This window comes from Sminthopsis crassicaudata, chromosome 2, assembly GCF_048593235.1.
Source record: "Sminthopsis crassicaudata isolate SCR6 chromosome 2, ASM4859323v1, whole genome shotgun sequence".
In the NCBI taxonomy this organism is placed as follows: domain Eukaryota; kingdom Metazoa; phylum Chordata; class Mammalia; order Dasyuromorphia; family Dasyuridae; genus Sminthopsis; species Sminthopsis crassicaudata.
Window position 1 is genome coordinate 500,281,820 of NC_133618.1, and position 23,981 is coordinate 500,305,800.

Below are 23,981 nucleotides of genomic sequence, written 5' to 3' on the forward strand. Positions count from 1 at the left end.
AATTCTACCATAAAGACCTATTATGGTAATAGGAGTACTCAAGACACAAAATGAGAAAATATTGACTCCAAAAATATCTATAAGTAAAGCTTGAAAGCAAAATAAAACATAAGCAAAAATTCAACTAGAATTGAACTTCTAAGGAGAAATGAAGCTGCGCATGGCACTTTCACACACACATATATGTATGTATGTGTGCATATGTATATATATATATACACACATATATTCTGGTATATATGCACTTTAATATATATGTGATGTATTTCTCTGCAATACTCTAATGTATATAGGTGTGTGTGTGTGTGTAAAAGTGCCATGCAAAAACTGAACACATATTAAGGTATAAAAATCTCAAAAACAAATACAGACAAATCTGAAATATTAAGTATTAAAATGAAATATTAGAAATAAAAATATTAAATGAATTTTTGTGGAACAAAATACAATAAAATAAAGGACAGTTGAAGAAATTATTAAAAATTAATTGGAGAGAATACTGGATTCCAGCCATTGTAGAGAGGATTTTGAACAATGCTCAAAAAATTATCAGACTATTCATACCCTTTGATCCAGCAGTGTTACTACTGGGCTTGTATCCCAAAGAGATCATAAAGAAGGGAAAGGGACCTGCATGTGCCAAAATGTTTGTGGCAGCCCTTTTCATAGTGGCTGGAAGATGAATGGATATCCATCAATTGGAGAATGGCTGAATAAATTGTGGTATACAAATATTATGGAATATTATTGTTCTGTAAGAAATGACCAACAGGATGATTTCAGAAAGGTCTGAAGAGACTTACATGAACTGATGCTGAGTGAGATGAGCAGGACCAGGGGATCATTATATACAACAACAATACTGTATGATCATCACTTCTGATGGACGTGGCTCTCTTCAACAATAAAATGAACTAAATCAGTTCCATTTGTTCAGTAATGAATAGAGCCAGCTATATATACCCAGTGAAAAAACTCTGGGAAATGGGTGTGAACCACTGCATAGCATTTCCCTCTGTTTTTGTCCGCTTGCATTTTTTATTTCCTTCACAAGTTAATTGTATATTATTTCAAAGTCCGATTCTTCTTGTGAAGCAAAATAACTATATATATACATATATATATACATATATATATATAGTATTTAACGTATACTTTAACATATTTAACATGACAGTACATATGCATAGGTAATTTTTTTTACAACATTATCCCTTGTACTCCCTTCTGTTCTTAATTTTTCCCCTCCTTCCCTCCACCCCCTCCCCTAGATGGCAGGCATTCCCATACATATTAAATATCTTATAGTATATCTTAGGTACAATATACATGTGCAGAACCGAATTTTGTTGTTGTTATTGTTGTGGCAAAGGAAGAATTGGATTCGGAAGGTAAAAATAAGAAAAACAAAAAAATGCTCACAGTTTACATTCATTTCCCAGTGTTCCTTTTCAGAGTGTAGCTGATTCTGTCCATCATTGATCATTTGGAATTGGATTAGCTCTTCTCTATGTTGAAGATATCCACTTCCATCAGAATACATCCTCATACAGTATCATTGTTGAAGTGTATAAAGATCTCCTAGTTCTGCTCGTTTCACTCAGCATCAGTTGATGTAAGTCTCTCCAAGCCTCTCTGTATTTCTCCTGTTGGTCATTTCTTATAGAACAATAATATTCCATAACATTCTTATACCATAATTTGCCCAACCATTCTCCAATTGATGGGCATCCATTCATTTTCCAGTTTCTAGCCACTACAAAGAGGGCTGCCACAAACATTTTGGCACATACAGGTCCCTTTCCCTTCTTTAGTATTTCCTTGGGATATAAGCCCAGTAGTAGCACTGCTGGATCAAAGGGTATGCACAGTTTGATAACTTTTGGGGCATAATTCCAGATTGTTCTCCAGAATGGTTGGATTCTTTCACAACTCCACCAACAATGAATTAGTGTCCCTAGTTTTCCCACATCCCTTCCAACATTCGTCACTATCTTTTCCTGTCATCTTAGCCAATCTGACAGGTGTGTAGTGGTATCTCAGAGTTGTCTTAATTTGCATTTCTGTGATCAGTAGTGATTTGGAACACTCTTTCATATGAGTGGAAATAGTTTCAATTTCATCATCTGAAAATTGTCTGTTCATATCCTTTGACCATTTATCAAATGGAGAATGGCTTGATTTCTTATAAATTAAAGACATGCATTGGTCTACCTGCCATCTGGGCAAGGGAGTGGGGGGAAGGAGGGAAAAATTGGAACAAAAGGTTTAGCAATTATCAATGCTGAAAATAATTACCCATGAATAAATCTTGTAAATAAAAAGCCATATATAAAAAAATTAGTTGGAGACTAAATAACTTAATCCTAAAGAATGTGTGGGTGAAAGAACAAATCATAGAAACAATAGCTGGCAACATACCAGAATTTGGGTGATGCAGCCAAAGTAGTCCTTAAGGGAAAATTTATATTTCTAAGTACTTTCATCAATTAAAGAGATATAGGACAAATTAGAAAGTGCAACTTTAAAAGAAAAATAACCTTAGAAAACCAACAAATTAAAACCTCTCTTAATTGAACACCAAACTAGAAATCCTGACAATCAAAAAAGATGGCTAAAAAAAACTGAATGAAAAGAATAAATGAAATTAGGAGGTGCTTTCAAAATGATAAAACAGGTGATGCATAACAAAATATGAATAATTAATTTTATTTTTAAAATGAAAACCAAATTATTAATGTCAAAAATGAGAAAGCAAACTCACAACCAATAAAAAAGAAACTATTTAGGAACTATTTTGCTCAACTATGTGCCAAGTGACCTGACAATATTAAATGAATGAATATTTACAAAAATATAAAATGTCTAAATTATTAGAATAAGAAATAGAGGATTTATTTAACTCAACATCAGCCACAAATGAACTTCCAAAGAAAAAGACCTGTAGCCAGTTGGATTTAAAAGCCTATCATATGGACAGAATCAGGCACACCCAGAGAAGGAACATTAGGAAATGAATGTGGACTACTTGCATTTTTGTTTTTCTTCCCGAGTTATTTTACCTTCTGAATCCAATTCTTTTGATGCAACAAAAGAATTGTGCGGTTCTACACACATATATTGTATCTAGGATATACTATATCATATTTAACATGTATGAAACTGCCTACCATCTAGGAGAAGGGGTGGAGGGAAGGAAGGAAAAAGTCAGAACAAATATGAGTGCAAGAGATAATGTAAAAAAAATTACCCATTATTCTGTCAATAAAAAGTTAAAAAAAGAAGTCTATCATAAACTTTTAAAGAAGTATTAATTTCAATTAACTGGGAGGAAAAACTTTTAAAAAGTAGAAACATAAGGGAAAGTATCAAATTCTATGATACCAATATGGTCTTGATACTTAAGTAATAAGGAAAAAATCAATAAGGAAAATTCAAAACAGAAAAAGAAAACTATAGATCTATATCTTCAATGAAAATTGATACAATTTTAAATGAAATTTTAGTAACAAGACAATGGCAATATATTTCAAAGATTATACACTATGGTATTTATTCCAAGTATTCAGATCTGGTTCAAATTAGGAAAACCATTAACAAAATTAGCTATATTAATAATGAAAAAAAAATCTATTAATGAATGCAGAAAAAGCTTTTGATAAGATACTACATTCCTATTAAAATACTAAAAAGCATAGGAATAAATGGATCTTTCTTTAATATGATAAGTTGTATGTATGTAAAACCAAAAGTCAGCATTATCTATGAATGGGATAAATTAGAGGCCTTTTCAATAAGATCAGAAGTAAAAAAATATAATTCAACAGAATGCAAGAAATATTAGCTCAAGCAAGGAAACAAAAAATAAAGTTGAGAGAATAATTATAGGCAAAGAAAAAAGAAAAATATTATTTTTTGTAAATGATATGATGGTTTACTTAAAGAACCCTATCAGGGTCAACTTAAAAACTCATTGAAAAATTAATTTCAGTAAAATTACAGGATATAAAACAAAAGCATATAAGTCATTAGCATTTATTTAGTCTTTAGCTGTTAAAGCTTAAAACTACACTTAAGGAATATCTTAAGTATTACCAATAAAATCCAGCTGGAAGAGATAAAAAGAGAAATTCCATTTAAAATAACTACAGAAAAGATAAAATACTTGGAAGTCTATATGCCTAAGCACAATCAGGAATTATGTTAACACAATTACAAAACATACTTTATACAAAACAAGATAAAACTATATAGCTGGAGAATATTAATTACTCATGGGTAGACTGAGCCAAGAGAACTGAAATGAGAAGGAAGGAAGGAAGGAAGGAAGGAAGGAAGGAAGGAAGGAAGGAAGGAAGGAAAGAAGGAAGGAAGGAAGGAAGGAAGGAAGGAAGGAAGGAAGGAGGGAGGGAGGGAGGGAGGGAGGGAGGGAGGGAAGGAAGGAAGGAAGGAAGGAAGGAAGGAAGGAAGGAAGGAAGGAAGGAAGGAAGGAAGGAAGGAAGGAAGGAAGGAAGGAAGGGAGAGAGGAAGAAAGAAAGAAAGAAAGAAAGAAAGAAAGAAAGAAAGAAAGAAAGAAAGAAAGAAAGAAAGAAAGAAAGAAAGAAAGAAAGAAAGAAAGAAAGAAAGAAAGAAAGAAAGAAAGAAAGAAAGAAAGAAAAAAAGAAAGAAAGAAAGAGGAAGGAAGGAAGAGAGGAAAGAAGGGAGAGAGGAAGGAAGGGAGAAAGAAAGAAAGAAAAAAAGAAAGAAAAAGAAAGGAAGGAAGGAAGAGAGAGAGAAAGAGAAAGAAAGAAAAAAGAGAGAGAGAAAGAGAAAGAAATGAGGGAAGGAAGGAAGGAAGAATAAAAGAAAGGAAGGAAGGAAGGAAGGGAAGGGGAAAAGGGAGGAAGGAAATTTCTATAAATATTTTTGTAACTTAGTCTTTTACTCTTTCTTGATTTCCTTTGGAGGGAGGGGGTATAAGATTAGTAAAGGTATAACTAAGGGAAAAGATATAAGCTCTTTACCAACTTTTCATAATTCCAAATTGCTTTACAAAATAGTTTGACAATTGCACAGCTTCTCCAGCAGTACACCAATGTTATTTTTTCATAGTCCTTCCGATATTTGTCTTTTTCTTTTTTGTCAGCTTTCCCAGGCTGTGTGTAAAGTGGAAATGCAATTGTTTTAAAATTTTCATTTTTCTAATTATTAGTAATTTAGAACCTTTTTTATATGGTTCTTGTTAGCTTGGTTTTCTACTTTTGAAAAATGTCCGTTCATATTCTTTGGGATAAATTTCCCATTTATCAATTAGGGAATGGCTCTTTATTTCTAAATTTGAATTTATCCTTTATATATCTTGGAAATGAGAGTTTTATTAGAGGATCTTTCTGAAAAGATTCTTTTTTCCCCAATTAACTATTTCCCTTTTAATTTTAGCTGAATTTGTTTTGAGAAAACATTAAAAATTTTATTTAATCAATATTGTCCATTCCACCTCAATCCCACCTGAAATTAATAGGTCATTCCCTTGCTCTTGCCATCACCCACAAATGCATCACTTCCGTGGCATAAGCCTAAAATACTTTACCTAATCATTATCTTTAGTCGCTCTGCTTCTCTCTCTGCCTCGAAGCCCCAAATCCTGGGGATTTTCCCTTTTTTTTTTTTTTTTTCCATTAAAGCTTTTTATTTACAAAACATATGCATGGGCAATTTTTCAACATTGACCCTTGCAAAACCTTCTGTTCCAAATTTCCCCCTCCTTGCCCCCACCTCCTCCCCTGATGGCAGATAGTCCAATACATTAAATATGTTAAAATATATATTAAATCCAATATATGTATACATATTTATACAGTTATCTTGCTACACAAGAAAAGTCAGACCAAGAAGGGAGAAAAAATTTCAAAAGAAAACAAAATGCAAGCAAACAACAACAGAGAAATTGAGGATGCTATGTTGTAGTCCACACTCAGTTCCCACTGTCCTTCTCTAAGTATAGATGGCGCTCTTCATCACTGCATGAGTGGAACTGGTTTGAATCATCTCATTGTTGAAGAGGGCCATGTCCATCAGAACTGATCATCACATATTATTGTTGTTGAAGTGTACAATGATTTCCTGGTTCTGCTCATTTCATTCAGCATTATTCATGTAAGTCTCTCCAGGCCTTTCTGAAATCATCCTGCTGGTTATTTCTTACAGAACAATAATATTCTATAACATTCATATACCACAATTTATTCAGCCATTCTCCAATTGATGGGCATCCACTCAGTTTCCTGTTTCTGGCCACCACAAAAAGGGCTGCCACAAACATTTTGGCACATACAGGTCCCTTTCCTTCCTTTAAGATCTCTTTGGGCCAAATCCTGTTTTTTTTATTCATACCAAGAGTTCTGCTCTTTCAACCCCTCAATTCTTTCCCAAGTCACTGTACCTGCACTGGCTACATTACCCTTCTTCCCCATCTTGACCCCTTGGTGAACCAGTCCCTCTTTTTTTGAGTCTTTTGTCCCCTTATTATATCTCTGTTCCCTGCCAAGCTTCAGAAGCCTTGGATCATTCCCACCATCTTCTGAGTTTGCTCTATACGTATACATATACATAGACAACCTGAACTGGGCACTCAGTGATGCAAGGCAACCCTTCACTAACTAATCCACAGAGTCACTCACCCCACCGACTCTTCCAAAGGTTATCCCCCTCAATCCTCCCGTGGCTTCCCTTCCTCCTACCCTCTCTACTGAGATATAACTCAATCTTTTCTTTAAAACAGGAGTAATTCTCTAGAACTACCTCTTTTCCCGTCCTCTCCATCTCCTATCACCCAGTGCGTTCTGCATCACGAGAAGAGGCTGCCGAGGTTTACCTCTGCATCTATAAGTGATCCCATACTATCTGCCCCCCTTGCCCTCACTCTCTCACCTGCCTTCATTCTCTCCATGTCTATGGCTATCTACATGCCTATTTCCCCCTTTTCCTCAATAATCTTTAGGACAATAAATATTCCCACCACCCATAATCCTGTCTATCTCCTCCTAAAGGCTATCTCCAGTATCTTCTCTTTCTTTCCTCTCACTCTGTTAACTCCTTACATTCTGGCTTCTGACCTCATTATTCAACTAAAACTGCTCTTTTACTAACAATTTCCTAGCTGTGGAATCTAATTGCCTTTTTAAAACGCTATTCGACCTCTCTGCAGCCTTCAAAACCATCTCTGCCCGTCCTGACACTCTCCTCTCTGCAGTTTTAGGATCACTGTGCTCTCCTAGTTTTCCTCCTGCTGGTGGGATGGTCGTTCTCAATCTCCTTTGCTGTTTTCTCAGGCAGATCATGCCCCCTAACTAGAGGGGTTCCTCAGGGCTCTGTTTCGTGCCTCCTTCTTTTATGCTTCTACATATTTTTAAATTTGGTGATCTCATCCACGTCCTTGGAATCGATGATCATTTCTATGCTGGAGCTTCTCAGATTTATTTATCCATCCTTTCCATGGGATTCTAACAGACATCTAGAACTGGATATCTTATAGACATTTTAAACATAACCTCTCCAAAACAGAAGCCATTTTCTTTCCTCCCGACACCTCTCCTGCCACCTTCCCTATTTCTGCTGAAGGCCCCCCCCATTCTCCCAAGCCAGAGTCCTCAGCTCCATATTGTCTCACCCCCATAGCCAATCCATTGCTGAGCCTGTTGATTTCACCTTTGTAGCATCACTCAAATAGGCCCCTTCTGTCCTCTGACACTTCGTCCATCTAGAGCAGACCCTCACAGCTTCTGTACTAGTGCAATGGCCTGCGGCTTGGTCCGACCTCAAATGCCTCCCTCACTGAGCCATCGGTGTGGGTCTGTCCTGGTCCTTCCTCCCTCCCTGCACACACACAGCTCAGTGATCTCTGGTGGCTCTCTGTCCCTTTGGGGACCAAATGAAAAATCTTCTGTTTGGCATTCAGAGCCCTATGTGACCCAGTTTCTTGTACCTCTCCAGCCTCCTTATACTCTTTACTCCTCCCTTAAATCCTCACACTCTGCTTTACAAGCCGGCCTCCTGGCTATTCCAACTCCGGACATTTTCTCTGGCTCTCTGCCATGCCAAAATTCTCTCCTTCCTCACCTCCACCTACTGACTTCTCTGGCTTCCTTCAAGTCCTAGTTAAAACCTTACTTTCTGGGGTAGCTAAGAGGTAAGGAAGATAGAGTCCTGGCGTCAGGAGGAGGATCAGAGTTTAATCTTACTTTCGACATTAGCTAGCTGTATGATTCTGGGCAAGTCACTTAACCCTAAAGGCTTTACCCAGTGGGGGAAAATGTCACTTTATAATAAGCCTTTCCTAATCTCCCTTAATTTTGTTGATTTTCTCCAATTTATCCTGTCTATAGCATGTTGTATTTTCATGTCATCTCTCTTATTAGCTGAAGTTCTTAAAAGAAAGAACTGTCTTTTGCTTTTCATTGTATCCCCAGAACTTGGCACATACTAAGCACTTAATAGTTACTGACTTAGTTTTCTAAGTACAGGGGGGCAGCTAGGTGGCGCAGTGGAGAGAGCACCAGCCTTGAATTCAGGAGGACCCGAGTTCAAATGTGGTCTCAGACACTTAACACTTCCTAGCTGTGTGACCCTGGGCAAGTCACTTAACCCCAGCCTCAGGGGGGGGGGGAAAGCTTTCTAAGTACACTATCATGTTATCTGCAAAGAGTAATAATTCTGTTTCTTCTTTAACTTGTTCCTTCAGTCTCTCTTCTTTTCTTTTTCTTTTTTTTTGCTATAGATAGTTTCTAGCATATCAAATAAAATAGGACATCCTAAATTCACATCTATATTATTGGAAAGAATTCTGGTTTATCTCTATTACATTGGATTCTGGCTCTTGGTTATATGTACTATTAATCATGTTAAAGAAAGATCCTTTTATTCTTATGTCTGGTTGATGAATTTAATAAACATGGATTATGTAGTTTGTCAAAAGTTGGTCTGCATCTACTGATATAATCTTATGTTCTTTGTTGTTTTTGTTATTAATAAAGTTAATTAAGTTTATTATTCTCCTAATATTAAAATAGCCCTCCATTCCTAATATAAATCCAGTCTGATTGTACCATATGATCTTTGTGACATGTTATTATAATCTCTTTACTAATGTTTCATTTAAAATTTTTGCATTATGTATTCATTAGTTTGTAGTTGGTTTGTAATTAATTTGTTTTTTTTTTCCTGTTTTGACACTTCCTGGTTTAGGTATCAAGACCATGTTTATATCACAGACAAAATATGGTAGGATTCCTCCTTTTGCAAACAGTTTCAAAATATTAAAAGTCTTTTTTTTTTATTTGATAAATTTAGCTTATGAATCCATCTGGTTATTTTTTTTTCCTTTGGGAGTTTATTTATGTCTTATACAATATCATTTTCTAAGATTGGATTTTCTAAATTCTTTATTCCTTCTGTTAATCTAAACATTCTATATTTTTGTAAATATTCTTTTATTTCATTTCTCAGTTTTATTGGAATATGGCTGGGCAAAAAAGAATAATACTTATTTCTTTCTTTGTAATGAATTCTCTTGCTTCATTTTTGGTACTTATAATTTGTTTTTTTCTCTCTTGTTTTTGATCAAATTAACTAATTGTTTATTTCTCCCCCCTCAAAAAAAAACAGATATTATTTATATTATTAATACAATATGGGATTTTTCCTTTCAATTGTTAATATCTTCCTTGATTTTTGTATTTATTGTAGTTTCCTGATTTGATAGTTTTCTAGGATTTTTTTAAAGTTGTATTCTCAATTTGTCAATCTGTTCTTTCTTTTATGGCAATGAAAGTACTTAGAGATATAATCTTTTTTTTCCCCATAAGGACTGCATCCTTTGGCTGCATCCTAAACATTTTGTTATATTGCCTTATTTTTCTCATTATCCTTAATGAAAATATCTTTTGTTTCTATTATTTGTTCATTTCCCTCTAGTCAGGAAACTTGTTTAATAGGTTTGTCTTTTCTGGGAAATGAATGTAAACTGTTATTTTTACCTTCTGAATCCAATTCTTCCTGTGCAACAAAAAATTCGGTTCTACACACATATATTGTATCTAAATTATACTGTAATATATTTAACATATATAAGACTGCTTGCCATCTGGGGGAGGGGGTTGGGGGAGGAAGGGAAAAAATCTGAATAGAAGTAAGTGCAAGGGATAATGTTGTAAAAAATTACCCATGCATATGTACTGTCAAAAAATGTTATAATTATAAAATAAAATAAAAAATTAAAAAAAAATAGGTTTGTCTTTTTGCATTTGTAGTAAATCTTTTTATGCCTTAGCATTCAGTCAATTTTTGTAAAGGTACTATGCAAAGCTCAGATATATGTATGTTCCATGAATTCAGGAGGACCCGAGTTCAAATCTGGTCTCAGACACTTAACACTTCCTAGCTGAGTGACCCTGGGCAAGTCACTTAACCTCAGCCTCAGGGGGGAAAAAAAAAGATATATGTATGTTCTTATTCTTGTTCAATAATCTCCAAAGGTCTAGTATATTTAACTTTTCTGAAATCCATTCAGATATTTCAATTTTTTGTTTATTTTTGTTAGATTTATCTAGATATGAAAGGGCTATATTGAGGTCCCACACTATTATAGTTTTATTGTTTATTTCCTCCCATAACTCATTTAATGTTTCTTTCAAATATTTACATGATATGCCATGTGGTACATATATCTTTAGCATTGATATCTATGCTATTGATTATTATGTATTATGATTATTTATTATACCTTTCAGCAAAATGTAATTTTTCTGTTTATCTCTATTAATTAATCCTTTTTTGTTGTTGTCACTTTATCTGAGATCCTTCTTTCAGCATCTTCAAAACATAAAAAAACCAATTCTAGGTCCTCAGTGTTATTTGATTACCTCTAGGACCCCTGATGATAACACCACCTGTACTAGAATGTAAACAGTTTATCCCTGTAATTTTATTTTTCTCTTGACTCTATTTGTATTTCAAAGTTTCTCTTTAGCTGCACTCTTTTCATCATGAATGTTTGAAAGTCTACTGTTTGATTGAAGATCCATTTTCCCCCCTTAAAGGATTACACTCAATTTTGTTGCAAAAGTTATTCTTGTTTGTAAGCTTATATTTTTTACCTTTTATAATATTACATTCCATGTTCTCTGCTTTTTTACTGGGTTAGCTGTTCAATCTCATGTGATCTTAAGTATGGTTCCTTGGTATTTAAATTTTTTCTTTATGGTCACTTGCAGCATTTTTTCTTTCATCTGGAAGCGCAACATTTTGACAATGGCATTCTTGGATGTTTTCATTTCAGAGTTTCTTTCCATAATCATTTTGACCTCTTATTCTAAATGCCTGGACTGTTTTATTTTGTGAATTTTTGAATATGATATCCAGGTTCTTAGCCATGGATTTCATTTAAGTAGTCCAGTGATTCTTAAGTTATTTCACTTTGATCTGTTTTCTAGGTCAGTTGTTTTTTATATTATCTTACATTTTTTTCAACTTTTTTTTTTCAATCTCTTGACTGTTTTACTATTTTATACAGTCTCCTAGAATCATTAACCGCTATTTGGTCAGTATTTTGAAGATACTTAAATTCTAATTTTTAGGGAATATATTACTAGACTAAGATTAATTATCTTTTTGTATTGAGCTAGTGATTCTTTTTTTTTAAGTCTCCTCAATATCTCTCATTTCATGTATGATATATTTTTAATTATTTTTAATTTCTTGAAAATTTTGATTGATTTTGTGGTCAAGTTTTTTTTTTCTTTCTTTGAGGTTTTTGTAACAGGGTTTTTGAATTATCCTTCTTTTTTCAGTTTGTGTCTTAGGCATCACTGACATCATAAAAATACTTTTTTGGTTTATATGTATATTTGCTTACTCATTTTTTTGGTGCTGAGGCCCTGTTCATCCAGTAAGGAGGGGGGGAGATGTTGGATGGGTTGAATCTTGAATCAGCCTTATTGAAGATATTTCCTTTCATCTTTTCTTTGTCTCAGAAGTTAATTCTAGATCCCCTTACTCCAGAGATCAGACCAAGTAGAAACCCTTTTCTTTGCCCAGAAGATCTTTCATCCATTCTAGGGTTCTTTACTTCTCCTGTACTTTCTCTTTTCTTAGAGGAAGTCAGACTAAGTTAGGACCTCTTTCTTCACCTAACACACAAAATTTCCCTCTTCCTCTTGGATCAGCCTTAATTGAGGCCTTTTCTTTCATTCTTCCCGTTCTTCTAGTGCCATGGACCTAATTGAGGCCTTTTCCTGGATGGAGTGGGAAAAGGAAAGGGGACTTTTTATTTACCTCAGTCTGAGGTTGCTCCTCCTCCTGGAATTTTACTGCATCAAAGGCTTTTTCTGCCACGACCAGTTAAGGCCCCTTCCTCTTTTTTTCCTTCTTCACTTCATACCTCAGGGGATATAAATCAGATTAAATACTTACCAAGTAGAGTGAGTTGTATGGTAATCAGGTTATTGTATAGTGGCAAGTGAACTTTATCATTTCCTTCTACTCTGTCACTGTGGTCCAAGTGCGGTCCAAGTTCAATACCAATAATCTATTAGTGTAATTATTTTCTTTTTCTTTTTACCTTCCCTCTTCTTAGCTATTTTTCTGGATACTAACACAAATTTATAAGATAAGTAGTTAATGAATGTACCTAAGGAATTCTAGAAAGAAGAAATTTAAATTATTGATAACCACATGAAAAATTTTCTAAACTTTCAAATTATCAGAAAAGAATACCAGTGAATACACTTTTGAGATATTACCTTATATTCATTAAACTATCAGAGATGGTTAAAAATGATTAAATTCAGTGTTGGCCAGACTGTGGAAAAGGAGGTACACTTTTCACAATGAAGATGGGAATCTATACAATCATTTTAGAAAGCAATATGGCAACATGCTAAAAGAACTATAGAATTGTTCAGATTCTTTGGACTTATTGTTTATACTATTAGTGCTATAACTTAAGGATGTTATTGAAAGAATTTTTAAAAACTTTCTGAACAAGAATACTAGTAATAGCATTATTCCTAATAGGCAAGCAAAGTAGGAACAATTGAGGAAATCATAGAAGACTCACCTAATAAATGCTTTCTAAGAAATAATAAAAATAAAAGTCTGCAAAGAAATAGGGGAATTTATACACAATGATGCAGTGACAGCATCATAGCAAGACTAATTATTCTGTGCCTGGGATAAGATTACAAAATGTACCTGAGGCAAGAAGTTGAATAAGATTGAGAGACCATGACATCCCAGGGTACTGCTCCATGAGGGTAAGACAGAGTCCCTAGGATTCCATTGGAGAAGATGAGGTATTGAGTTCAGCTATTTCTCCCTGATGGAAGAGGTAGACATTGCCATAATCAAGAAAGAGCTGCCCTGTACTCTAGGAAACCTTAGTCACTGATTAAGTAGCTATAAAAGATGGAAAAAGACGCTATGATATAGTTCATCTCTTTACAATGACTACTCTCTCAAAGTATCTTCTGAAAGTGACCTGGCTTTGTTTGTTTCCTTTAGACTCAAGTCAAGTAGACTCTGTTTTATGAGGTAGAAAAAAAAGTGATTGTCATTGAGTGGAATGAAGTCAGCTGCCAAAGAATCTCATTGTCAAGGGAATTTTGGTCTACAGAGGGTTAAGTCTGGGAGCTCTGCCCCTTCTTTATACAAACATTCTTGTGGATACTGGGCAGAGATACTGACTGAGCAATCATGACAAGCCCCTTCCTTGTCACCCTCTTTATTTTCTCTTCAGTTATCCCTTCCATCCATCTTTCCCCTGATTTGCTGATCTTTCCTCCTTCTGCTCCTTTCCCCTAAGAAGGGGATTCATAAACTTTTTTTGGATCGTGGATTCCTTTGGTACTTTGGTGAAGTTCATAAATTCCTTTTCTCAGAATCATGTTTTTCAATGATTAAAAGAAATACAAATTTTCACTAAGAGACTAGTGAAAATAAAGATGTAAGTTTCTCATCCCACCCAAGTTTATGGTCCATTGTCTCCTGCCCCAGGGTTGAGAAACCCTGCTCTAAGGTTATTTTTTTATCTGCTCTGTATGTTTCTTAAATCAGTATTGTTTCCTCCATTAGAATGTGAGTTTCTTGAGGACAGGGACAGTTTTTGTTTTTTCTTCTTTGAATCCCTAACTCCAAGCAGGAAGTACTTCATAAATATTTATTGACTAATTGATATGAACTCAGATTTTCAGGTTCCAAATTAGTATCTCAGGGCAGCTAGGTGGCTCAGTGGATAGAGCACCGGCCTTGAATTCAGGAGGACCCGAGTTCAAATCTGGTCTCAGACATGTCAACATTTCCTAGCTGTGTGACCCTGGGCAAGTCACTTCACCCCAGCCTCAGGAAAAACAAAAACAACAACAACAACAACAACAACAACAACAACAACAACAACAACAACAACAACAACAACAACAACAACAACAAAAAAAAAAAAAAAAAAAAAAAACCAAATTTAGTATCTCCAAAGCTGTAGAAGGAAACTCAAAAAAAAAATATGAGAAGGTTGAGAAGGTAGCAGGATCATCTTTGCCCTGACCTGTTTCTCCTCCAGGTTCTGCTCCAGAATGAGCAGGCCTGATCTCTTGGTTCTCTGATGGCACAAGGGATTTGGAATCAGAGTTCAAATCCCATCTCAGCCACTTACTAGCTGTGTAACTCTGGGCCACTCACTTAACCTCTTAGTCTCAGTTTCCTCACTTGTAAAATAGTAATAATCTCACAGGATTGTTAGAATCAAATAATAAAGCACTGTGCAAATGTTAGCGATTATTGTCATATAAGACATAATGAAATCTCTTTCAAGCATGATTTAGACTAGATGGTTGTTAGGCTATATGGCTGTGATGGAATACTATTGTATTATGAGAAATGATGGGCAAGATACATTCAGAAGCATCCCAGAAGACTAACATGATGCAAAGTGAAAGGAGGAGAACAATGTATATACTAATAGCAATAGTGGACAATGATCAACTGTGAGTGACTTAGCTATTCTTAGCAATATAGTGATCTAAGACAATTCTGAGGGACTCATGATGAAATATGCTATATACCTCCAAAGAAATACACATCACAATATGCTTTTTCCACTTTCTTTATTTTACTTTGGGTTTTTTGGGGGGGTCTATATTCTCTTTTTGCAACATAGCTAATGTGAAAGTATGTGCATGACACTTTTCATATATAATCTATATTAAAGTGCTTGTCTTCTTAAGGAGGGGAGAGGAAAGAGAGGGAGGGAATTTGGAACTCAAAAATGATTTTTTAAAAAATGTTGAAACTTGTTTTTACATGCAATTGAGAAAAATAAAAATATTCATAAAAAATTTTTAAAGTTGAGCCCTACATACACACGCACACACACAAAATATGATTATTACGATCCCTTCTAATTAACATTCTTGTGATTCTGTGATTTCACAGGATCGTGGATTTTGAGCTGAAGGAACAAGAGAGGTGATCTCTCTAATATACATGAGGAAATGAGGATAATAGATTTGCTTATGGTCACCCAGACAATAATGTCAGAGATAGCATGTGAACCCTGGTATTTACAAGGCTTTACTGACTTCAAGTCTGCTACTCTACCCACTAGATACCCTTTAATCTTTGTACATAACTGGGGTACATGGGGTGACCAGGACTGGGAACTAGCCTGTGACAATGCCAGAAATAGTTTGCCTCAAGGATTCTGTCCTGGGCAGGAGAACTGGGCACAGAGGGATGGCTCATCTTTTACCAGCTCTAGCTATTGCCAAGCCACTTATTTTCCTTGGCTCCAATCTTTAGAAAGTTCCATGCCCTTTGACCTCTGTTTCCTGTCAGCAGGAGTGACCTCTCTTCTCTAGGTCTCCATCTGTCTCTCATTAAGGTTCCATCCCTCTTAGCTTCTGGTTTGACACTCGTCCCTTTCTCCCTCCCGATAAATTCAGGAGCACTTCAGGAAAAATGGCATTGATTCAAGTCCTTGGTTTCACACACACATCCTCTGCTGTTGCTGGTGAAAGAAGAGAAATGGGTGGCCCAAATCCCAAACAGGTTGGCACCCCTGGCCCCAGCTCAGAGGGCCCAGGCAATTCCAGAAGTCAGTGCTGAAGTAATGGTAGGCAGGGCCAGGACAAGCATATATTTATCAGTGGCTGACTGCAAACTTCACCTAACCATGACTCGGTGGGAAAAAAATAATCTCACCTCCTAATATTCTCTACTAAGTCTAGGGAAGTAACAAACAGAAAGACCCCAATATCACCAGCTTCCCAGAACACTCACAGATCTCAGGTGAAAATTCAAGGTCTGGATAATAATGATGGTGATGATGATGATAACCTTTATATAGTGCTTACTAGATGCCAGACTCTGTGCTAAGTGCTTTACAATTATGATCTGATTTTATCTTCACATGCATAAATAAAATGCATGGATATATTTTATCTCATTTCTATAGGTCGACACCTCTGTCTGGGAAATGTCCAGGTCAGAGAACCCCCATCTACAGCTCAAGAACTCTAAGCCCATGGACCCTCCAAGCCCTAATACGGACCCAGGCTCTTCCAAGGTGCAGAAACCAGGGGTCAGTTCCATTGCCCGACAGGCCCTGTGAGCAGGGTGACTTTGGAAAGTCCTCACTCCGTCATCCTGGTCCTCTGCTTCTCTGAGCCTGTGTTACTCCCCACTGTGCTGCTCTCCTCCAGCTCCTGAGGAAGGGCCCAGATTGTACCTGACCCTCTCTTGGAGGCTTCCAGGAAGAAAAAGTTAGTGACGGTGACAGGCGGAGTCACTATCTTGCAGAAGGTGGTCTCAAGCTCATTCTTGAATAAGAAGCCCAGTAATCACTGTCAAATGTCACAAATATTTACACACTCCTTTAAGGCTGGCAAAGCACTTTACATATACTTTTCTCACTTGATCCTCAATAGGTGAGATAGGTGCTATTATCGTCCCCATTTGACATGTGGAGAAACTGAGACTCAGAGAGTTTAGGTGACTCCCTACAGTCTTACGGCTAGCAACCTGGTCTTTGAGCCCAAGTCCTTCGACCCAGCATACTGTCCACTCAATCCACCTAGCAGCTAGTGACCCTCAAACCCAGCCTCAGACCCTTACTAGCTGTGTGACCTTGGGCACTTACCTTCTGTCTGCCTGAATTTGCTCAGTTATAAATTGGAGACAATAACGGTTATTGTGAGGACCAAATGAGAGATAATAATTATAAAGTGCTTAGAACAGTGCCTGGCACATAGTAGGTGTTATATAGATGTTACATAGAAGATTCCCTTCTCGCATACTGCCTCTCACAGTCCTAGCTTTGTGATTTGGGGTAACTCATTTAACCTCATTCTGAGCTTTAGATTCGTCCCTCATGCAAAATGGAGGTAATGATCTATTCCCCTCTCCAGGCTGCCCGGAGGAAGATGTTCTGGGTTTTGTTTTGTCTTTGTCTAGACCTGTGATTTCATCTTTGTGGGGCGCTCTCAGTGTGGAAATTCCTCCTATTGTAAATTGTAGTAGTTGTAGATCATCAAGTTATCTATAAGAGAGACCCAGAAAAATCCAGTGATTTGCCTGGTCGTCCAACTAATGTGTGTCAGAAGCACAACTTGAATCCGCTATTTCTGATTCCAAAGCCAGCCTTCTAGCCACTTCCCCATTTACCTCTGCTGCTCCTTGTAAATCTAAGTCTGTTCTATTGTTTGTGGTGTTTAGTCACCACCAACAATCTCCACTGGTCTCTCTATAGTTTATTATCCCCTTTTCTTGCCTGTTCTGGGTGCTGGCAAGGTGGCTGGTCCTGGGATGGGCTGTGGACCCCAGTCTCTGAGTTTACAACACCCCCAGGCCAGCAGCACCAGCCCTCTGCTCTCCCAGCTTTGTCCGCCCCACCCCAGACAGTCTAATGGTCAGCGTCTTATAGGGCTAAGGCGATTTAGCTGTGGGAGGCAGGGAGAAGAGGCAATAGTTTATTCATTTAAAAACCTCATGGAGTTTCCAGAATCTCACATCTTTGGAAAAATTAACAATAAACTAAACAGATTTTTTTTTTCATGGAAAGAATCCAGATTTCAACACATGAATAGGTCCCAGGGGCACAAAAGAACAGAGTCCGAGCGGACTGGCATTCTTCTGAAGTTCGGTCATGACATGCTCCTGCCTTCCCACCCTCTTCATTCTCCCTTCACTCATCCCCTCCATCCATCTCTCCCCTGATTTGCCGGTCTCCCCTCCTCTTGCCCCCCTCCCCCCAAATTCCACCCTCTGCCTGTCATCATCCCTGCCTCTGTTTCTTCCTGGAAGCCTCCAGGAGAGGGTGAGGTATGATGTGAGAGCTTCCCCTTAGGCTCAGGAGCCGGCATGGCAGGGAGTGACCCGGGCTCTGAGGAGCCCAGGATGGGACAATGGAGTGGGCGCCCTGGGGGCCGGAGGGGACCGGCCCTCACTTCTTTATCTGTGGGCCACCTCCATCTGCATCACACTTGAGGGGAACCTTAGGAGAAGCACAGCCCATTCTCTCTTCCCAACCCCAGTGAAGTCTCGGCTCTCCCCAAGGTGACCTGAGGCAGTGTCATGATGTGATGGAAAAAGTTGGAGGTCTTGGGTCCAAATTATCCCTGGAGCGCTTTAGTCAAGCACTCATCTCCCTCAGCTTTTCATTTCTCCAGTTGTGAAAGCAAAGCGGGCAGACTACAAGCCTCTGTGGTCCCTCCCAGCTCTAGATGGGTGATTCCTGGGGGGAAATTGAACCAGTGCGGCTGGTTGAGGTCAGGGACCATCTCATCTCCCTTTCTGCTTGTACCCTTAGCATGGTGCCTCAGTGCTTCCTGACATGACTTTTGTAACATTCAGAGCTGGAAGGGGCCCTCCTTCATTTGACAGACAAGAAAATTGGAGGCCCAGGGAGGGGTAGGACTTTCCTTACTACCTTTTTCAGGTAATAAGCCAGAGCCCAAGTCCGGCCCTCCTTTCTGACTCTGGAACCAGCTTACTTTTATCCCTGCCTGCTGTCTCTAGAGTAGAAACAGATGTGAGCGCTTAAGCGCCTTCCCCCATCTCTTTTAAGGGGTCCCAGAGCCCAGGGGCCCTATTTTGATTGGTGATCCCCCAAATGAAAGGCAGACAAAAATGACGTCGCCCGTCATGCGCTAGCCTCTCGGGCACTCTCCCACCCAGGTGGGGCCGAGAGTGGGTCTCAGTCATCTCAGGGCTTCTCAGAGGGCCCTGGGTGTAGTGGGTTCTCAGTAAGGTAGAGTCAGTATGGAAGCTGAGACGTAGGGGGGACGAATAGCTTTGCCAGGAAGGTGTAAAGAGAGATGGTTCCCCCTAGAAAGGGAATGAGGTTGGCTACAGCAAAGGGGACAGAGAAGAGGGCTCAGGAACACTCTTACGGTGGGACTTCTGGAGAATTCAGGCCATGCGTGCCCAGGCTCTTAGGTAGTGTGAGAGAGAAGAGAGAGAGAGAGGAGATGGGTTCAGAGCCAGGATTTCCCCTTCAGTCGTGGTGGAGGGGGGGTGTGGAGGGACAGAGACACAGAGAGAGAGATAGAGGAGACAGAGAAAGGGAGGGAGAGGGGGGGAAGAGAGAGAGAGACAGAGAAAGAGAAAGACAGAGGAAGGGAGGGAAGGAGAGGGAAAGTGGCAAGGGAGAGACAGAGTTTGCGCATCTGTACAATGTTGGGGGAAGGAGCAGAACAGATTACCTCTAAAGGTTCTTCCAGCTCTTTCTCCTAGGACATTCTCCAATCTGGCTCATTGAAAATAAGGGAGCCTGTAGCTGAGTTAGCATCAAAGAATCAAAAGGCTGAGGAGCAGGAAGGCAGAAGAGCAGGGCTCTGACCCTGATGGTCGTTTGGGGTTTATCCCTCCCATTTTGACTTCTTACCCCCTGAGCACAAAGGAGTCCTTGTTGTCCTCCTGGCTGAGCTATTTATATACTGGGGACCTGCTGGGGGGAATCTTTCTTAGGGCAGTGTCCTTCTGATGTCGTACATCATTTCCTCCGGTGATACCAGTCTTGGGCTCAGTCAGCCCCAGTCTCTAAGGCTTGGGCCTGGGGATATAAACCAGACCTAAGATGAGAAAAATTCCTGTAGAGTCTTGGAACAAAGAAAGGTGAGCCGCTGGGGTCACCTCTGACTGCCTGCTCTTTTTCCCCAACAGTGCCATGCCAGCCCTGACCTTTTTGAAATGTTTATGGTCCAAGACAGACCAAAAGGCTGATAGTGATGCTAAGTCACCAACCAGAATCCCAGGTGGGGTGAGGACCACTGCTGCTTCTTAACTATTATCTTACCCTCAAAGCCCTGCCTCCACCCCTGAGCTCCTACACAGTCCCCCAGGACAGAGATGGTTCCTGGGGGAGAACAGAAAGAGATTCTGTCTACCTCACTCCAAAAAGCATCAGAGAAGAGGAGCTAAGGATTTCTTTCCTCTCTTTTCCTTTTTCCTTCCCCTACTACCCCCATGATAGAAACTGGGCCTGAAACTCAATCTCTCTGCCAGGGGTGTGGTGAGTCCTGTCTCCCAGGGGCTTAGTCACTGCCTCTGAGTCTCCCTGACCCTCTTGGAAAAGAGGGAGGGAGGACAGAATTTGGAAAGGCATTCCTGCTCTCTGACTATACCCCTCTTCCCTCCTCCCCCTAATCAGAGTGAAAATATCAAGTGAGGATGCCCCAGGGCCTGGCACTCCAGCCCATTATGCTTCAGAAGGCGCACTGGAAATCCAGAATGACCCAAAACCCCTAGGTTCTTAACTCCTCGTGCTCCTTCCCTCTAAGTCCTGGCCAGCAAAGATACTCATGAAATCAAGAGACTAGGTCCCAATCCAAGCTGTGCTGCTATCTTACTGTGACTCCCGGCAAGTTATAGCTGCTCTCTAAGTCTCAGTTTCCTTACTGGTAAAATGGTGAAAGGCATTAATATGTACATCGGCCTAGTTCTGAGATTCTCCAGAAAAAGAACGGTGCCGTGAGACAGCTGAAAGCCCTGAAGTCAGGGAATCTGGATTCGAATGCTTCTTCTCTCTTCCTAGCTGGATGAACTTTGGCAAATTTCTTTTCTTTCCTAAGCCTATTTCTAACTTTGTAAATGGGGACAATAATATCACCAGTACCTACCTCACAGGGCTAAGTAGTGTTTTATAAATCCAAAGCACCGCATAACTATGAATTGTTATTGTTATGATTACTATTATTATCATCTGGATGTTTAACTTGACTCTGATCTTGTGGAAATTGGATGAGGCCCTAAGGGAGGCAGTTTTGGCAGGGATCCAGTACTTTACCAGTACCTATCAGCACCTGTACGTAGCTAGCCCTTAATAAATGTTTGTTCAGTGGACTTGAATTCAATTCAGCTCATTCCCTTCCCCCTAAAAATGTCCTCCCTGGTCTTCTCTAAATATGTCATCCTTCAAAATCCAGCTCATGCCCCCCATCTTCCATGAACCCTTCCCAACTACTAGCAGTAGAATGGGAACTCCTTGAGGGCAAAAACTTTCATTTTTGTCTGGTGCAGGACCTGGGACATAGCCAATGTGTAATAAATGCTTGTTGAATTTATTTGAATTGCTTTAGACCTCTCACTTTCTTCCTTCTCGGAATACCTGGAGCAGTACCACAGGTTGTGCTAAGCACTAGCACAGAGGGACACAAGCTCAAAGAATGAAACTATTCCTCCTAGCAACGAGCTTGGATTCTGCAGGACCTGTCCTCCAGAAGCTTACAGTCTAATAAGGCATGTACATAAATATCTAAACCATAGATTAGATCATGAGGCCCAAGTTCTAAGAGATGTCTAAGAATGAGGATATTGCACCTTTCTCACCCCAGGAGCCTATCATAGTGTTTATGGATACTTAAGTCTTAACTTCGTGTAATTAAACAAGGCAACAACAAATCCCAAAGCAGTCACCCAGGCCTCCATTCCACTGGCTGCTGCTCAGGAGTCTAGACTGGTCCACACGAAGGGTTGGGCCCTTCTTCTGTTTTATGCTTGCCTCTCATGAGAGGACAAACAGTTCTCTGTGGCAAAGTATGTATGGGGGTGGGGGTGGAGTGCAGGAGAACCAGAATAAGGTGCCCGATGATTACTGTCCCAGTCTTAATCAGTCTCTTTGCCAAGGAAGATGGGGAAAAGGGAGGGCTCAGATCATGCTCTCTGTGGTTACAACAGAGAGGATGTTTTGCTAAGAGCCTGAGGGTCTGAGAGAGAGGGGGGGGGGATGGACAAAAGGACCACAGGGTTCTCTCTTCTCTGCTACAAGAACAGAGAACTATTGCTCTGTTTGGTGGAGCTGATTGCAGGAAGAATACCTTTGGCTATCCATCAGGGAGACAGAGTGAGCAAGAGAGAAGGGGCATTTTAGGAGGGGAGCCAGGGAAATTTGATCATTAAGAAACCCTCCTGGCTGTCTGGGGGAATTTAATTAAATTGCTGGAAAGGGCTGTGTGTGCAAGGGAGCACATCTGGATCCAATATGTAGAGCTTTGATATTTCTCTCTCTCTCTCTCTCTCTCTCTCTCTCTCTCTCTCTCTCTCTCTCTCTCTCTCTCTCTCTCTCTCTCTCTGTCTTTATATGTTTTTCTCTTTCTCTCTTTCTTCCTCTCTCCCCTTGATTCTCTTCTCTTTCACTTTCTTTTCCTCTCTTTCTTGTATTTCTTATCATCCTCCTCCTTTTTCTTTCTCTTCTTTTTCTTCTCTTCCTCCTTCTTCTTTCCTCTCTCTTTTCCTCCCTCTTTCTTTCTCTCTCTCTCTCTCTCTCTCTCTCTCTCTCTCTCTCTCTCTCTCTCTCTCTCTCTCTCTCTCTCTCTCTCTTTCTATTTGCCCAAGTCAGTGCTGAAAAAGAGGGAAATAGTAGAGCCATGGAATATTGGTTCATGTGAGACAAAATTCCTGGCAGGAAAAGACAGAGGGGGAGGGAGAGGTGCAGAAAGAGAGAGACCAAGAGATATATATAGGAAGAGATAAAGACTGAGAGAGACAAAGAAAATTGGATTGTTTTAAAAGAAGAAGGGAAGGAGGAAAGAAAAAAGATAAGGAGAGAAATAGAGGAAGGAGAGAAAAATACAAAGAAAGGGAGAGAAAAGAGGAAAGGGAGGAGAGAGAGAGAGAACAAAAGAAAGAGAGGGAGAGAAGTGGGAGGGAAGGAGAAGAGAAAAGAAAGATGAAAAAGAAAGGAGAGACTCAGGAAGAATAGGAAAATAAAGGAAGAAAAGAAAAATGAAGCAAAAGCCAGAAGCTGTTAAGAGCTGAATCCTTAGTGATGGGGCTCCAGGTTAAAATAAAAGGCAAAGAATAAAAACTCAGGCCAACAAAGGACAATCCTCACATCTTTCTGGTGCCCCTTTAAGAAACACTTCTCTCTGCAACAGGATTAGCCTTCTCCCCTGAGACCTCTGTGTTTTCTCATGGTTCTGGGGTCTTATTAGTTGCCCACTTACAAATGAATGTGAAATCTGAGGATAAACACCCATCCAAAGTATTAAACTTTTGGATACAAGGTTGAAGTTCATTGAAGAGAGAGCTTAGGAAAACAGAAACAGACAGATGGACAGACAGAAGTAAAGGCAATAGCCAACAGCTGTCCAGAAAGCAGTTGGGTGACAAAGTGGATGGAGCTCTGGATTTGAAGTCAAAAAACCCAAGTTCAAATCTGACCTCAGACACTTACTAGCTGGGTGACCCTGGGCAAGTCACTTAACTCTGTCTCAATTTCTTTGTCTGTAAAATGAGCTAGAGAGGGAAATGATAAACAATTTCATCTTTTTGTCAAGAAAATTCCGAATTGGGTTGATAAATGGTCAAAGGATATGAACAGACAATTCTCAGATGATGAAATTAAAACTATTTCCACTCATATGAAAGAGTGTTCCAAATCACTACTGATCAGAGAAATGCAAATTAAGACAACTCTGAGATACCACTACACACCTGTCAGATTGGCTAAAATGACA